The 18,861-nt window shown below is 44.6% G+C and overlaps 1 protein-coding gene across 2 annotated transcripts in view; it reads left to right on the top strand.

Moving 5' to 3' along the window:
- LOC113432379 (uncharacterized) overlaps nt 1-18,861 on the top strand; it is a 58,373-nt gene that overhangs the window by 28,395 nt on the left and 11,117 nt on the right. The window contains exon 1 of one of the 2 annotated variants that reach the window (XM_087952902.1): nt 16,246-16,332. The exons of the other annotated variant lie outside the window; for it this stretch is intronic. The gene's annotated coding sequence lies outside the window, so the exon portion shown is untranslated. Of the gene's footprint in view, nt 1-16,245; nt 16,333-18,861 lie in introns of those variants that run through there. 2 annotated transcript variants of the gene reach the window in all.

Raw genomic sequence — 18,861 nt, forward strand, 5'->3', positions numbered from 1 at the left:
TTTATGACTGGAAAATGCTTTTCTCTATGCTTATGACTCGGCGCAATATGTTGTGTGGCAATCTGAATATGAAAAAGGTGTTGAGGCTGAAATTCGTAGGGGTTTGCCTGCTGGAGTAACTGTAGATCATTTAATGGGAAAAGGTCAATCCTCTACTCTAGCACAACAACAAAATTCCCCCCGTCGCAGTTTTGCCATTATTCATATGTGTGCTATGAATGCCTTAAAGCGAGTGGATGATTCAGATTCGCAGTCCACCCAAGCATTTTTGAAAATTATGCAAAATCCTGATGAGCCATATGCTTCATCCATCAGTCGCCTTCAGACAGCCCTAGATCGACAGATAGATAATTCTACTGCCAAACAAGAGTTACTTATAAAATTGGCTTTTTCCAACGCAAATCATGACTGTCAAAAAATTCTACAGCCAGTCGCTAATAAGCCAAGCGTGACATTGGCTGAGTTTTTACAACTCTGTAGAATTGTAGGAACAACCACTCATAAAATGAATACGCTTGCTACTGCTATCACTGCTTCATTACCGGATCCTAATCCCGCCTCCACTTCTCCTCCCGATGCTTTCGCTGTAACACGCAACGGCAATTGTTTTAACTGTGGCAAGCCCGGACATTTTAAAAATCAATGTCGTATGCCAGGGGGTGGGGCCGCTCTTCGTGGCCAAACCAGAGGTCCACCTCCCTCATCTAAGCCACAAACCATCTGTCCTCGCTGCCGGAAAGGCTATCATTGGGCTTCACAATGTCGTTCTAATCTTCCTCTCGCTCAGCCTTCGGGAAACTAATTGAGGGGTCTTCAGCTAACCCCACCACAAAGGCTGAATTACCTGCCATGACATTTCCTGTTGTGCTGTTAGAGGATCTTGTGTATGATGATCCTGGCGCTGTTTTCACTCTTCCTTTAACTACAACGCTTTTCAAACCTCTGCCTCCTTCCACACCTGTCTTACTTATTCCCAATTCTTCCCTTACCATAGAGGGTGTGGTTGCTGCTCCTTACTTATATGATTCTTCTGCTCTTAATAATCTTGCCTTGGCTGCAATAGGGGATCGTTGCTTTACTTTAAAAAAGGGGGCAGTAGTGGCTACGCTTATAATTTTGCCTCTTTTTGAACCCCTCTCCTTGTTTGCATTACAGCAGCCTGTTCAAGCTTCAAAACCCACTCTTTCTGTCACACTCAATGGTCGCATTTTTGATGGTCTGATTGACACCGGTGCAGACGTTTCTGTTATTCGTTCCTCTGAATGGCCCTCTTCTTGGTCTCTCACAGAAGCTTCTTCAGTGCAGGGCGTAGGTGGGGCCCAAGCTGCTAAGGTCAGCTCTCATTGGCTCTCTGCTTCTACTAAGCATTCTACCTTAACTGCTTATCTTAAACCCTATATCCTTCCTCTACATTGTAACCTCTGGGGACGTGATTTACTCTCTCAATTTCAGGCTTATATTCAGTTACCATAGTTTTTCTATCTAAATGTCTATTTCTCCTTTATCCCTTACTCTTAAAACCTCTCTTCCTGTTTGGGTGGATCAATGGCCTCTCACCAAAGAAAAATTGGAGGCTTTACATCTTCTTGTCCATCAACAGTTAACAGAGGGACATATTGAATCATCCACCAGTCCCTACAACACCCCTGTCTTTGTCATTAAAAAGAAATCTGGCAAATGGCGCCTCCTTAATGATCTTAGAGCCATTAATACCATTCTTCAGCCCATGGGACCTCTGCAATGTGGCCTGCCTAATCCTAATTTGATCCCAGCTGGATTTGATCTCATAATAATAGATTTAAAGGACTGTTTCTTTTCCATACCTCTGGCACAAAAAGATAGGATCATCTTTGCCTTTACAGTACCAGAGCTTAACAACTCTAAACCCACCTCTCGGTATCAATGGAAAGTTCTTCCACAAGGTATGCTAAATTCACCAACTATGTGTCAATTTTTTGTCAATGAGGCTCTGCGGCCTTATCGATCTCAATTTCCTAGTTTTCTTGTATATCATTACATGGATGATATATTAATTGCTGCCGATGGGCCAAAGGGGACGGTCCAAAAAACCTTCCCGATCCTCTTGACCACATTAGCAAAAGCAGGGTTACATATAGCACCTGAAAAAATCCAGTCTCACTACCCAATGCAATATTTAGGCCACAAGGTTTTAGCTTCCACAGCATCTCCACATATCCCTTCACTCACACTTCCCCAGCCAACCACGCTGGTCCAATTACAGCAGTGCTTGGGGGTTATTAACTGGGCTCGACCATATCTTGCTCTAACCACACATATGCTATCACCACTCTTTCAAGCACTAGTAGGATTGAAAAATCCAGCAGATAAGGTCTATCTTTCAGATCAGCACCTAGAGGCTTTACAACAAGTAAACACAGCCCTAGCCACCCGATGGGTAAACCGTGCACTCACAGACACACCACCTTCTCTTGCTATCCTTTCCACTCATCAACTATTGACTGCAATAATTGTCCAAATATCAGATGCAAGAAATCTTCATATCTTGGAATGGCTACACCTACCACACACTCCAAAAACATCTATTTTTACTAGAGCAGCGCAAATGGCCTCTCTTATAGAAAAAGGGCGTAAGAGAACCAAAGCCCTGATGGGAATGGATATTTTTACATTGTATATTCCTTTTAAGATCACTCAATGGGAACCTCTTTTTCAGACTTCCACAACCCTGCAGGACGCGTTGGAAGATTGGTGTGGCCAAGTGTCGTGCCACCTTCCCTCTGATTCATGACTGCAGGTGTTGCGGACAGTTCCTTTTGTTTTACAATCACCTTTTGTCCAACAGCCATTGAAGGAAGGCTTCACTGTATTTACTGATGGTTCAAAAAATATTGGAGCATGTACATGGTACAAAAATGCTCAATGGCATAAACGTTTAACTACTTCACAAACATCAGCACAACAAGCTGAATTAGCTGCCTTCCTATTGGCGTTGTCTCTTTTTTCACAACAACCTTTAAATGTAATATCTGATAGCATGTATGTTACCCAGATGGTTGCTCATATTTTCGATGCATATATCTCCCCTGTTACCCCTCCCTCTCTCATGACACTTTTTTTGCAGCTTCAGACCCTGTTGAAAAAACGAGGGAAACCCTTATTTGTAGCCCATATCAGAAGTCATCAGCAATTACCTGGATTCCTAGCAGAAGGCAATCATATGGCAGACGAGGCTTGTAAAATTATGGCCTCCTCTCCCCTTCTCGAACAGCCTTCACCTGGGGAAAGTCATGATTATTTTCATCAAAATAGGAAAGCCCTAGTGCGACAATTTGGAATTACATATCAAGAAGCCACGGCAATAATTCAACAATGTCCAACATGTAGCTTGCAGGCCAAAGGTATCCCTGAAGGTGTTAATCCCAGGGGTACTCAAGCCTGTGATACGTGGCAAATGGATATCACTCATTATCCTCCCTTTGCTCCATGGAAATACATTCATGTATCAGTAGATACTTATTCAGGGTTTATTATAGCAACATTGCAAAGAGGAGAGGCTACCAAAAATGTTATTAATCACTGTATTCGAACATTCGTAACGTTGGGATGTCCAAAAATTCTCAAAACAGATAATGGTCCTGCTTATGTCAGCTCTCCCTTTGCTGAGTTTTGTCATAAATGGGCCATCACCCATAAGTTCGGTTTACCCTTCAACAGCCAAGGTCAAGCGATTGTGGAGAGATCGAACCAAACTTTGAAACAGGCCCTTGATCGGCACTTGGGGAAAAAAGGCTCAGGCCCCCCGAACCTCCCAACGTTGCAAAATATCTTAAATGTTTGTCTTTACACTCTTAACTTTCTGAATCTTACTGGCTCTCCTCCTGCCACGGCGGCTTCCCGCCACTTCACCAAGCCAGTAGTTCCCTCTTCCCGTCCTCTTGTCTATTTCAGACAGCTTCCAGATCCTGCGTGGAAAGGTCCTGCACAGCTCATCACCTGGGGAAAGGGTTACGCTGCTGTCCAACTTCCTGATCGAGTGCTTTGGGTTCCTGCTCGCTGTGTCAGACCTTACCATGGCAAACCTGACTCTGACCCTAATCTTTCTTCTGATATTGATACTTCCTGTCTTTTCTCAATTTAGGGCATCTCCTGATGCTATTTTTGCTTTCCTTGCTGACACTGTTACCTTTGTTTTTAAAGATAATCTCCTTCCTGCATGTAATTATGTTTTCCAACACAACGGTTGTTTCCTTCCTCCTACTTCTGACATAACTGTTCACTATTACTATTCTCCTTGTTTAATCTTTTTAACTATACATGTCACTCCGCTTACTATAGGTTCCTATTCTTGCTTGGGGTTTTTCCACAATCACACCTATTTCAATCACACTGTTCTATTGCTTTCCACTCCTTCAGTGGCATCTCCTCCACTATCCTCCGTTTTCCTTACATTGCCCTCTCTAGCTAATTCTGAGCCACCTTTTCCTGGGGACAAACTACGATGGCATCTTCATTGCTGCTTTCCACCTTGTGATGTCACCACCTGCATATGGCATCATCCATCTTCCTGGATTCCTGATCGCTACAAACCACCTGTCGCGCGAAGACGCCACCTCATCTATGACGACACTCATCGCAAGACTACGGCTCTCATTCGAGCTCGCCATCTTCGGTATCCTGCCGTCATCGGTGACAGCTCCATCTCTAACGCCATGGAATGTTTGCAACGCTCTCCAACTAAGAAGAAGGGCACCTTTTGGCGCTGGTTCCGTAATGACACACTGCTTGCAGAGGACACTCACTATTCTATTACTTCTTATTTTCATGCCACTACATTAGTCCTATGGAAAGTTCAACCCAGTGACTTTGGACAATACCAATGTGAAATTACAAAAATGGTCAAGGGGTTCGCCACTTCCTCTCAATTGACTCTTACCTTGTTCCAGCAGCCTGCGTCTCATGCTATTCCACGATTTGGCTATCGTCGCACTCCTCGAAGTATACAATCATCTTCTACAAATGAACATCAACCTCAAACTTATACCTGGACTATCCTGGACTTTCAAGGAAAAATTTTAAATACCACCACTAACTATACTCGATGGCCATGGTTTCCTCCGCTTTTCATGGATTTTGCTGAAATGGGAACAGGAGTCGAAAAATTCGCAGACAAAAAATTGCAAGCTGATACATGGGACAAGCAAGGCTCCTGCTCTCCAGCACCTGCTGACAACTATAGACTATATTTTTGCCCTGCCCACAGTACTGGCACTTCTCGTTCCGCCTGCGGTGGGGTAGTTGACAGATATTGTAAAAAATGGAGTTGTGTATCCACAGGTCATATATGGTGGGAAGCACCTACCAAAAATGACTATATCCATATTACCCGTGCCCAAGCACAGCATCCCTGCTCTCCATGGCCTTGTTGCGGACAGAGAATGAATCCACTCATAATCACTTTTACTGCACAAGGAAAGACACTTGCAAAAAAACAATGGATGGTTGGGTTTACTTGGGGAGGGCGTCAGTGGGATGGTCAAGGAGATGAAGGGAATGTTTTTACAATTCGCCTCTCGATATCCATGTCCACTTACGATGTTGGTCCCAATCCCAATTTGAAATCAATCTTTCTACAAAAACCCAATATCCAGGTGAATCCATTAGTACAGTTGGTCAATTCTTCTTTCACATTGCTAGCAACTACACTTAATGATTCATCCAAAACTGATCAATGTTGGCTTTGCTTATCTGATTTGCCACCATTTTACGATGCAGTAGCTTCCAATGAACCCATTAGTAACTCCACCAGTGACACACAATGCCGATGGAACACTTCCTCCATCACTATCACTGACATAGTCGGTCGAGGATGTTGCCTAGGACACATCCCTGCCAATTACTCCCAATATTGTCAGAATGTTTCATCTGGGTATCACTGTAATGTATACCTACCAAAAGAAAGATCAAACCTTAACATTGGAGGCTACGGTCCCCTGTACACCACCTCCAATGGTAATATCACGGCTCGCCTCAAGGGCCAATTCTTTATCCCAGGTAATAATTCTGTATGGGCCTGCTCCACAGGAGCCACCGCTTGTGCCCATGGTGATGTTCTTATTGCTCAGGGATCCTTTTGCATTCAGGTAAAATTGCTCCCAAAGATCACTTTTTATCCAGGGCCAGAACTTGTTAATGAACTTGAACCTCCACAATTCCCCCTTCGTCAGAAACGAGAAGTCATAACAGCTGTAACACTATCTGTATTGCTGGGTCTTGGAGCCGCTGGTGCAGCCACTGGAGTAGCGGCTCTAGCTGTTGGTCATCAACAGTTAGCAACCCTCAGTTTACAAATAGATGAAGATCTCAAACGCATAGAGACTTCAATTTCTGCTCTCCAAACTTCTCTCTCATCTCTAGCTGAAGTGACCCTTCAGAACAGAAGAGGTCTAGATTTGTTATTTTTAAACAAAGGGGGATTATGTGTAGCAATAAAGGAAGAATGTTGTTTTTATGCTGATCATTCAGGAGTTGTCAAAGATTCCATGGCTGAATTACGTAAACGATTGAAGGATAGAGAGAATGAACGACAACAAGGTCAGCCATGGTATCAAGGCATGTTTAATTTTTCTCCCTGGTTAACCTGCCTATTGTCTGCCCTAATAGGTCCTCTTGTGTTATTGCTTCTTGCCTGTACTATTGGTCCATGTGTACTGGGACGCTTACTTACCTTTTTGAAAAATCGTTTGAATACACTTGATAATGAAGTTAACAATACTCAAAAATCGGTTAGCTTTCTCACATCTATCATGGCATCAAAAGATCTTGCCAAAAAACCCTTGCTGGAATGGTCCTCTGACCTAGAGTCAGAGGAGGAAGTAGACACTACTAACTCCTTTTCTCCCAAAGAAATTTTGTTAACTCTGCCCAGCCACGATTTGGGGGATGAGGACTTTTCCTCGTATGAGTTGGTTCTGCAAGGCATCAACAAACCGAAGGGTTTGTTGCCACCTTATGGGACTACTCGGGAGGAGAAAGGACTCTACCTAGAATCATGAGCACAAAAATAAAGAAAAGGAAGAATTGTGGCTATTCTGCCTTAGCTATTTTGCCATAGAACAAATCTTGCCCAGCACGTACACCACTCAGGGCAAATTCCACTGAATTGACAGGATTAACTACTAAAGTCTGTGTCAGCTAGAAACTGTGTATTTGGTATTAGGACATGTCTACCCGAAAACTATCAGTCATGTAGTCTGCTCTTTGTGTCACGTACCTTGGTTTTAATGATTAACGCTATAACTTCTTTGTTTCCTGCAATCACCCCGCACCCCCGTCTTGAAAACAGCACAATAAAAGAGGACAGCACAAAGCAATCGGGGCCGGGACCATTCCATCTGCCCCAGGCGCGATGTGTTTCCTCACCTAAAGAAACTGTTTGTTTTGTGTCTTTTTCTTTGTGCCTTGGCACTCACCCTCGCGAGGGTCCCGCTAAATTATTTCTTGAAGGGAATTCAGCAACAGACTGGAGAATAGAATCAACGGACCGGTCGCTCGACGCGACAATGACTCTCATGGAAGCAGCTGTTATTTTGAGTGTGCCTGGGATTCATGCCTGGTCATGTGGCAGACTTGTGGAAGTAGCTGCCATTTTGTCATGCCTGCCTCTATCAAAATGGTGGCTGCTTCTGGGTCATTGTCACTAGGACAAAGTATTCAGTTTACAGTAGACTGTTTGTAGACTGTGTAAAGGAATTGTGGGTGCACCGAAAATGATGGCTGCTGAGAAATCTCCAAAAGGGCAGGCCAGGTATCCCTGGGCCATATGCTAAGTACCACTTGTGCCAGTTTAGTGCTATATAGCGCTGCCGGCCCGTCTGATAAAAGCCAACATAGTCCCAGGCTGCATCAACAGAGGCATAGTGTCAAGACAAGAATCAGTGATAAGAGTTGCATTACACTGTACTGGTGACAGTAGATCTAGAATATTGTGTCCGGTTCTGGTCACCATGATACAACCAATCCCATGTTGCTATGATTCTATAAATTTAGAGGTAGTTTCGAAAATAGGTCCACAGTAGCGCCATAAACGTAGTTGTGGTTAAGGGATTTTTTCAAAAGGTTATTTTATTCAAAATATTAATATACAGTTCAAACTCCAAAAACAAATAGAATTTTTTTCAAAATCAAAACAATAATAGAAAAACATATAAAAAGGAAAAATTAAAAAAGAGAAAAACAGATTTACTTTTATTATCCCCCCACTAGAATATTCATAAGTATATTGAAGCAATATTAGTTTCCTCCCCTTCTGAAGCAGGCCCAAAATTTATAAAATTCTACCTCTGTTGACAACCAATTCAACATTAATCTATGATCTATAAAGGCATTGTAATTAACAGGTGAACCAACAACCAAGTTAAACATCAAATCACCTTGTTAACAATCTACTATTCCGTTTAATTTGTATCAAATTTAGAATGGCTTCTTATTTACCATAAATCACTAGAATCATTCTCTTTGATTTGTCCGGGATGAAATACCTTTGTTTGATTCTTATTAATAAAAGTTTTTCTTAAAATTTAAGTTGAGAGCAATGAAGAGAACAGTTGTGTCTTATTCCTCCAAATCCTAAAACCTCTTGGTCGATCCATTTTCCAAATTGTTTTCCAGTTAGACATGGATAGGTCCATTCTCCAGTCTTCTTATGAAAGTTCAGTTCATCATGAATCGAGTCTATTAATTCCAAATCTGTAGGAGGAGCCACATTCGCTTCAGCCTTCTCCAAACAAACCTGCAGTTTCCAAACCATGTTGAGGGGTCTTTTAAAAAGCGACTGTGCTCCCTGTGGGAGCTTCTTGGGAAGAGCTCAGGCTCACAAAGCCATTCATTTGTGTGCTCTCATAATCCCAAACTCCTCCATCAGTCCCAGAGGAAGGGGACCTCCCAGAGCAGATATGTTTTTTTTCTTACCACGATCCTTTACATCTTTCTGGCTAATGGACCAGCTACAAATAAGAACAATTATCTCCCTCCCGGTGATGTTTCCAGCAAATGACATCTACTGCAAGTGGCTTTTTTGTGTGGGTGTAATGGAGACAGTTCTCTGTCAGGGAATTATGCAGCAAGTTTCCAAATCAAATTAGAGACACTGTCGTGTCCGGTGCAGGAAGGAAGCTCGGAGTCAGTGACAAGGTTCAGCTCTTTATTGTGCTCCAGTACATGCTTGGGGAAAAGGAAGGAAAAACCCCGGCTTTTATTTCCAAGCCGCGGCGGCCCGCGGCCAATGACATCGTTTCGAATCTCCCGCTCTTGGCTCGACCAATAGCGGGAGATTCTTAACGGACCAATCCGGGCGGCTTGCCCGACCAATCCGGTTGCCGCGCGCTTTAGCCAATCGCAGCGCGGGGTTTGCAAGTATGTTAATTCTTTGTACAGAACACCCCTCCCCTCTTGGTTCGTTCCTACGCAACGTAGTCCCGTAAGTAGGCGGGGCTCCGTACATTTGTCTACTGGACCTGCGCAGGTCAGTTGTTTCCTGGTTCCCGGCCTGTTCGGTCGGGGTTTTTGTTGCTCTCAGTCTATTTGATGGAATCGTCTGGAGTGTGGGCCTGCTGCTGCAGCTCCCTCCCGGTCTACCCGGGTTGGTCAAGCTGCGGTTTTTGCCGCTCCCGCTTGGTCTTTCCGGGCTGGTCGAGCTGGCTTGGCTGCTTTTCCTTGGTGCGGCTTCGAGTTGGCTGATATCTGGTGAGTATAGTTGGTTGTGTTCTATTCTTTCTTGGTCCCCTGTTTTTTCCCTCCCCCCTTGGTTAGTGTTAATGGGGTTGTCTGTGTTTGCTTGCGTGTCGGTTGTGTTTTTTATTCGAGATCTTAACTGATCTATGTGGCGTTTCCATGCTTGTCCGTCCGTTGTTTGTAGTCTGTATGAATGGGGACCTGTTATTTGGGTTATAGTTGCCGGTACCCATAGTGGGTCTCCGGTAAGGTTTTTGCGTGAGACTGCATCGCCTGGTTTAAATGCCCGGTGTTTGCTTGATGAGTCCGGGGGCTTCTCCGGGTTGTATGTGGGGTGCAGTCTGTCAAGTGGGGACCTTAGTTTCCTCCCCATCAGTAATTCTGCCGGGCTTTTGTTTGTTGTCGTGTTAGGGGTTATATGTTGTATTAGAAGCAGTTTATTTATTTTTTCCTGTATATTCCCGTGCTCGATTTTCTGGATGGTTTTCTTTGTGAATTGGACCATCCGTTCTGCCCTACCGTTGGCCGCCGGATGAGCCATCGCTGTCAAGGCGTGTCGTATGCCCTTTTCTGCTAGGAATTTTTCGAATTCCAGCGAGGTGAATTGGGGCCCGTTGTCCGACACGACGACATCAGGAAGGCCGTGGGTCGCGAACAGTTTATTTAGTACCCTGGTGACGGCTTCAGTTGTGGTGGTTTTCATGTCGCTTACCTCCAGCCAATTGGAGTAAGCGTCCACCGTGATGAGGAATGTGTGTCCCCTAGTGGGACCGGCAAAATCTATATGTACTCTAGACCATGGTCCCCTGGGGGTCTCCCATTCTAATATTGGCGCGGCAGGGGGATTTGGTCTGGTTTCTTGGCAGCGTGAACACCTGGCCACCCACCCTTCAATTTCTTTGTCTATGCCTGGCCACCACGCGTAACTTCTGGCCAAGGCTTTTGTTCGTACGATGCCTGGGTGCCCATCATGCAGAAGTTTTAACACTTTCCTTTGCAACTTCTCTGGTACGACCACCCTGTCCCCCCATAACAAACAACCTTTCTGTAGAGATAGTTCGGTTTGCCTGTTTCTGAAGGGTTTGAACGATTCGTCGTTGTCTTTTTCTGGCCACCCTTTCTCTACCCAGTGCAATACCTGCGCCAGACGTTTGTCTTTATTTGTTTCTCGGGCAATGTCTGACGCGGTTATGGGCAGATCGGGTAGCGCCTCTATGCTGAGGGTGGTCGTCGTGGGTGCTGGGTCGTCGTCGAGGTCGGGTAATGGTGAACGGCTTAGTGCGTCTGCATGGGTGATTGTCTTACCGGGGCGGTGAGTGAGCCGGTAGTCGTAAGCGGCGAGGAATTCGGACCACCTTGTCATCCTGGGGGATATGATGTTCGGTGTGGCCCTGTTTCCCGCCAGGATTCCTAGCAACGGTTTGTGATCTGTGATAATTGTGAATCGACGGCCGTAAAGATACTCGTGGAATTTCTTTACGGCTGCGACGATGGCAAGGGCTTCCTTGTCTAGTTGGCTGTAGTTTCTTTCTGGCTTGCTAAGTGTTCTTGAGAAAAATGCAATGGGTGCTTCTTTTCCGTCCGTTAGGGTATGGCTGAGGACGGCACCGACGCCCAAAAGGTGAGGCGTCGCATGTGACGGTAAGGGGTAGAGTCTCGTTGTATTGTATGAGGACGGCGTCCGAGGTTAGCAGGTCTTTTGTTTTCCTGAATGCGGTTTCCTCACGCGTCCCCCAGGACCATTTTGTTGTTTTATCCAGTAGCCTATGCAAAGGCTCCGCCGCGGTTGCCTTTTGGGGTAAGAACACGTTATAAAAATTGAGTAGTCCCAGAAATGCCTGTAACTCTGTCTTGTTTTTGGGGGTCGGGGCTTCCTTGATGGCTTTTACTTTGTCCCTGGTCGGGTGGATGCCATGTCGGTCTAGGAGGTATCCCAGAAACTCGACTTTCTCTGTGTAAAGTTGGCATTTTTCCCTTTTCACTTTTAACCCGGCCCCTTTGAATTTCTCTAGTACTTCCCTTAGGCGACCCTCTAGTTCTTCCCGGTTGGTTGCTGATACTAGTACGTCATCGAAGTAAGGGACCACCCCTTTTATTCCTTGTAGGAGTCTCTCCATGAGGCTTTGAAAAATCCCCGGGGCCACGCTGACTCCAAACTGGAGTCGGTTACAACGAAACGCCCCCCGGTGGGTGACAATAGTCTGTGCTTCGGCGGTTTCGTCATCGACCGGCAGCTGCTGATAGGCTTGTGCCAGGTCGAGCTTCGCGAAGACTTTGCCCCCCCCCCAGTGAGTGAAGTAGATGTTGCACGACTGGGACGGGGTATGCGCTTTGTTGCAGGGCGCAGTTGAGGGTGGCCTTATAGTCCCCACAAATCCTTATTGACCCGTCTGGCTTAACTGGGGTGACTATTGGGGTCTCCCACCGGGCGTGATCAATTGGCTGCAGAACCCCCTGTTTGACGAGCTTGTCAAGCTGCTCGTCTATTTTCCCCCGAAGCGCGAAAGGCACCCGCCTCGGCTTTAGGCGGATGGGGTTGACGTTTGGGTCTAGACTGAAAGAGATAGGGGGTCCCCGGTACTTGCCTAAGGTGCCGTCGAATACTTCCTGGAAGTCCTTAGCCAGCTGCTGTTCCCAGTCGGTTTCCTCAGTGCGGTTTATCCCGGTGACCCCGATGCCCAATGGTGCGAACCATTGGAGTCCCAGGAGGCTTGGTCGGTTCCGGTCCACTATTGTGATGGGAAGTTTTGCGGTGCGGTCCTTGAAAGCTACGTTGAACTGTCCGGTCCCGATGACGGGGATGCAGTTCCCTTGGTAGTCCTTGACTATCAATCTTTGGTTCTTTAGCTCAGCCTTGTGGAGATTTGGTACTAGTCGCTTGATTTCTTCCCAGGCGATCATGGAAAGGTAGGACCCGGAGTCCACCTCCATGCGGCAAGGTTCGCCCTCGATGCTTACTTCCACGTAGACCTTACGGGTATCGTTGGTCTCGGCGTACAATTGTGAGTGTCTGGTGGGTTTCCTCCCTCTGTTGGTCTCCCCCGTTTCGTCGGCCCCGGCTGTCCCTATTCCAACGAGTGTCGGGTTGGTGCTCTCGATTCCTGGGGGAGGTGTTGTCTCGCTGCCGGTTGCTCGGCTCACGGCGTCGGGGGCTGTAATTTTTCCGAAACCGGCAGACTCGGGCGATGTGGCCCCTCTTGTTGCAATTCCGACAGGTTGCGTCGAAAAAACGGCAGTCTGCTCGGTAGTGGTTGCCCCCGCACCCCGCACACTGGGTCCCCGACTTACGACCTCGTTGGTCTCGTCGTGTCTGGAGCCGATGGACGTCTTCTTCTTCTCCTTCGTCTGGGGTGTCCGAGGCGGAGTCCAGGTCGCCATGGTGTGTGGCGGTTTCTCGGCGGTTAGCCTCGGGGTTGTCGGTGCGGTCCCCGTTCTCCGCTTTCCGTAGTCGAGCTGCCGATTTCTTGGTGGCTTCGGCGGCGGACGCTTCTGCCAGGGCGACATCGAGACTGATGTCCCCCTTTGCCATTAGACGGCTTTTCAGCGCCTGGTCCCGGAGACCTAGGACCACGCGGTCTCGGAGGACGTCGTCTAGTTCATGGAATTCGCACAAACCCCCGAGGTCCCTTAGAGCGGCTATGAAGTCGTTTATGCTCTCGTCTTGCCGCTGATTTCGCCGGTAGAATTCGTCTCGTCGGATGAGGATGGGCACGGTAGGAGCGTAGTGGTTTTTTAGCAATGGCGCAAGGTCGGCCCAGTCCATCGTCTTTACGTCGGCGGGTTTGGCGAGGGCTTTCGCCATTTTGAACACTGCGGGCCCGCAGTGTGTCAGGAAAACAGCCCTTTTCTTGTTTCCGTTGGCATCCTTCAAGTTGTTACTCTCGAGGTACATCTGGAAACGATCAGCGTACGATTCCCAGTCCTCGGTAGTCGGGTTGAATTGTGCGGGCGGAGTGAGGCCGGCCATCGTGTTGGTCTTTGTCTTCCTCCGGACACGTGCTTGGTGGTTCCTTCTTGAATCCCACCTTCGTCGCCAGTGTCGTGTCCGGCGCAGGAAGGAAGCTCGGAGTCAGTGACAAGGTTCAGCTCTTTATTGTGCTCCAGTACATGCTTGGGGAAAAGGAAGGAAAAACCCCGGCTTTTATTTCCAAGCCGCGGCGGCCCGCGGCCAATGACATCGTTTCGAATCTCCCGCTCTTGGCTCGACCAATAGCGGGAGATTCTTAACGGACCAATCCGGGCGGCTTGCCCGACCAATCCGGTTGCCGCGCGCTTTAGCCAATCGCAGCGCGGGTTTGCAAGTATGTTAATTCTTTGTACAGAACAGACACTGAGGTAAATTTATAGTTTTATATAAATGAATACATTTGACATATTTACAGCAAACAAGATGATCAGGAACACAGAAACATCCTGAGGTAAATCCAGTTAGGAAACAGTACACAGAAGGAAAAAAGCGGGAAAAATGTGAAACTCCCCCTTTACACCTACAACCAGTCATAGCATAGATTGCCTCATGCAGGACCAAGCACTCTCCAACCAATCAACTTAGAACTGCCTGTTCTTGCCCATTCTACAATTTTACTGTTCCAGCTACTACATTTAATATCTTAACACCCTTCCAATTTATAGCTGGACAGCATTGAAATCAAATTGTTATACAAGATCTTTGTGTTTTTTGTATACTTAATGGTTTTGTCATGAGGTCCACTATCCACTATTGACCTCACCCCATTCCTAAGAGGTCTGTAAGGGGCGTGCATAAGTGCACCATCATGCCTCCCATCCCTGTCCTATTGTCCCCATTTAATTGTACTGGTTTTCTCTATTCTTACTCATGTTTATACTTATACCTATTATTTTGTAAGCAATTGACAAATCAAATCAAGTAAATAAATAAATTATTTTCCGGGGGACAATAAATTATGTCTATTGCATTTTCTTTCCTGCTTCCCTGACATTACATTATTTTATGTCAACATGCTTCTTTCTGATTATTACTCGCATCGGTTGCCATTTGTATACATATTGTGTTATCTTCAAATATTGGTACAACTTTTTTCATTTCAATATTCAAATCCTTTACTAACCAGATATACCACATCATCTCTGAACACAATTCTTATAATGCTATGAATTGGGCTGAAGCTGTGGAAATGGCATCTGAAGTCTGTTTTCTAGATTTTCAACTAGTTAGCATGTTTGCAAATCCTGACATTGACTTTCCATCTTGTACGTCATCAGCCCAAATACTATCTACAAAGCATTTCAATTCCAGTTCACTTGTTGGTGGTAAATGCAATCCTGAAAATCCATGGTTCCCTTTCAATATCCTTTTAATTCCTAACCAGTGCTTTTTGTAGGTTGTAATGTGCTAATGTTTAAAATGTTGACTGAATCGGTAATATCTGGCCACAGTATGTGATAAATACTGCATCACAGACCTCCTAGGACTGCTTGATAGAGTTCCGGATTACAAATTGTTCCATTTTTGATGGTTTGACAATCTAGTGCAGTGGTCGGGGAACAGGGGTAAATTACCCCAAATGGGGTAAAACTGAAAATCCTGTGGGTAATGAGGACGGTCGCGCTAGCGCGACCGTTCTCATTACCCCCAGGCATTTTATTTCTGACATTCTGTTTGTATAGTTTACATACACAAGGACCTTCCTTTCAAATCAAGGGGGTAACGTCGGCATTTATAAATTTTTTGGGGGGTAAAAGGTAAAAAAGTTCCCTGACCCCTGATCTAGTGTCATGGCAGTTTGCACACTTTCACAACTTTCCATATATTTTTAACAATTGTTCTATTTTCTCCTTTTGACTTAGAAAATACCCTCTTTTTTGTAATTTCTTCATGTCTACTCCAAAGTAGTTCTGCAACGAACTATTGCAGGAACACTGATATATCTAGCCTAACATAGAGAATGACTGGGGTTTCATCATAGCAGTCTTTCAATATTTGAGGGGCTGAAACAGAAAAAGCCTATTGTCCAATGCCCCTCAGAGCAGCACAAAGAGGAAGACTTGTCAGACATCCAACCTAGAATCAAGGAGAATTTTCCTTTCAGAGAACAATCAGTGGAAATGCTTTGCCTCTAGAAGTTGTGGGTGCTCCATCAATGGGGTTTTTGAAGAGGAGATTGGACATCCACTTGTCTGGAACAGAATAGGGTCTTCTGCTTGGGGAGTTGGTCTCTTCCAACTCTATGAAATTCTCTAAGAACTTCATAAACATTGAGGGCTCAGCTTATAGCTAATCTTCACAACCTACTTTAGTATCACATTTCACTATTGCACATGGATCAGTTGCAAAGATAGATTGCTAGAACTCAAAAATGATTTGATAGCATTTGATCAGTGAAAACATCTTACAAACATGTTAGAGACAGACAAGCGTGTTGTTTTGTGTCCTATCAGGAGATGGCAGTCACTCAGCAGGGACTAGAAAGCCCTTAATGGTCGTCTATGGTTGAGCTTCAATGAGTTAAAACCATCGAGTACTGTATGGCTAGAAAGGATGGGAGAAGAGGAGCTGCTTCTTCCGGATCACTCATGGAAAGAAGGTGGTGTGCAGAGTGGTTTTTAGGCTCTTCTCAGGGTGGAAGCAGCAGCTGGAAGGTGAGTTGAGGTCAGGTGGGAGGAGAGGCTGGGAGCAAGTAGGGCTGTTGGGTTTCCTCCGGGATGTGGAAGCAGAGAAGCAACTAGGCTGAAGTATATCAGCTGCTGCTACGTGTTCCTTCCCTCCCCAGATTTTGAGTCCACTGGTGCTCCAAGCTTTAACAGTGGTGGCTGCAATTTTCTGCTGGTGGGAAGATTTTAAAAATCCTCCTTCAAATTAAGCTTAATTCCTTGGGAAGAGCTTGCCCCCAAAAGTTGTGTGTTCTTCATCATTGAAGGGTTTAAAGAGGAGACGGGAGAGCAATTAATCAGGAATGATATAAAGTCTCCTGCCTGAGCAGGGATTGGATTAGAAGACCTCCAAGGTCCCTTTCAACTCGGTTATTCTCTTATGGACCTGCTGTTTTCCTGGCAAAAATATCAGACTGATCTTCCCCTGCTCTCTTCTGAGATTTTTTTATTATTTATTATTTCCATGTCTAACCAACAAGCACAGTATTTCCTATTGGTGCCACATCTGTGTACTAACCAAGTTCTACTGTGCTTAACCTAGTACTTCGTAGAAAAAACAACTATGGAGAACTTTTTGGGATGTAGGTAAATATACCCTCAGATGATCAACAACATATGAACATATTACATCTTGTCATGATGTATTTTGCAAAAAGAAAGGCAAAACAGAGAAGCCATGTGTGAGAAACTGCTATTGGACAGGTGGTCTCACATTTGACTCTAGAATCAAAATCATGTGAAGTATTAGCACCGCTTTATAAAGCCTTAGTAAGTCCATATCTGGAATACTGCATCCAGTTTTGGTCATCAAATTACAAAAAAAAATGTTGAGACTTTAGAAAAAGTACAAAGAAGAGCAATAAGTTGATTAAAGGCCTGGAGACTAAATCCTGAAGAACAGTTGTAGGTGTTAGGGATAACATTGTTTTACCCTAACTGTTTTGGGTAAAGATAATAAAATGATGAATCATGGTTTCTCAGATAATGTGTATGTGACTTTAAGCTAAAGGATTGTAATTAAGGGTGCAGCTGTAAAAGTACTATATAAGCAGCAAGGCACTCTCTGACTACTGGCTGGCTGGCTTATTGGAGACTGAATCGGGGAGGAGATGAAGTGTTGGATTATTTTGAAGATATTTCTCAATGGGAGAAGATAAGTTTTGGACAGATTTATTATATGTGTACTGACACTGGCTATTCCACACGGACGTTGCAATTAGAGTATCCTCGACAAGACTTGACTGAATTTGATATATGACTACTGGACTGTTTATATGACTATGCTATAATTCTTAAATGGAATAAATTATAATTTTGATAGCACAAGCGTATCTGTATTTTTACTGCGTGTTAACAGAGAAGGCTTATCTCACACATTTACCTGTCTTCCTATCTGACTTCGCTGTACATTCTGTTTGGTTTGTTTTCCTTAACACCCGTTGGGGAATCCAGGCTTAACACTGGTTATGGGCCCAGAGAGACTGCAAAATCAGTTTAACTAGGATAAAAACAGGTTTATGTAAAAAGTGAGATTTTGTGTTGTTACACGTTACAGTAAACAGACAGCTGTGTTTTATCAATTATAGTTTTATTTCCATATAGTGAAACATGGCACAAGTCAGTCTACAAAATTTGTCCCTTATATCCAAGCTGGATGGAACAAACTATGTTTCATGGTCTATGAAATGTAGTCTACTTCTACGAAGAGAAGGTCTGTGGAACATAATTGAAAACCCACCAAACGTAGAAGAATGGGATCCTGAAGATGAGGAAGATAGTCAAAAGATAGAAGAATTTAAAGAGAAAAATGAGCAAGCACTTTGCATCATAGGTCTAACTTTAACTGATCAACAGCTTGTTCATATACGTGAAAAGAAAACTGCTGTTGGGTGTTGGCAAAAACTGAGGAGGATTTATGTCAGAGATAACGTTGGTGCTCACATAAATCTAACACGGAAGCTTTTCCGCACGTATCTTCAAAAGAATGGTGATATGCTGAGTCATTTGAATACTATGAAAAGCATTTTCCAAGAACTTCATGAGAAGGAATTAATTTTCTCTGAACTAAACCAGGTCTACATAATTCTATCTTCATTAGACGAAAGTTTTGATGACTACGTAACTTCCCTTGAAATATTGCCTAAAGAAAGTCTAACTTTAACTGATATCACTGGCAGATTGATTGAAGAGGCCAGAAGAAGGCTTGAAAGAGATCAGTTAAGGAGGGAGCAACCTCAAAAGGAAAATAATGTATCTCCTACTGCATTTGCAATTAAAAAGTGTTTTAATTGTGGAAGGAGAGGACATTTAGCAAGATTTTGTAAGAAGCCAAAGCGCCAGAATGCAAGCCAGAATGCTGTAAACCAACAAAGAAGAAATAAGAATTATGAGTTAGTAATGTATAGTAATGGAGTTGTAAAAAATAATTTATGGGTGGTTGACAGTGGTGCGTCCCACTATATTACAAATGATAACAAAAAATTTGTAAAAATGTCCATGAGTTCACAGCATATCTCA

The sequence above is a fragment of the Notechis scutatus genome, chromosome 2 (assembly GCF_049901735.1).
Source record: "Notechis scutatus isolate UNSWTSFEM ecotype Mainland chromosome 2, rNotScu1.2, whole genome shotgun sequence".
In the NCBI taxonomy this organism is placed as follows: domain Eukaryota; kingdom Metazoa; phylum Chordata; class Lepidosauria; order Squamata; family Elapidae; genus Notechis; species Notechis scutatus.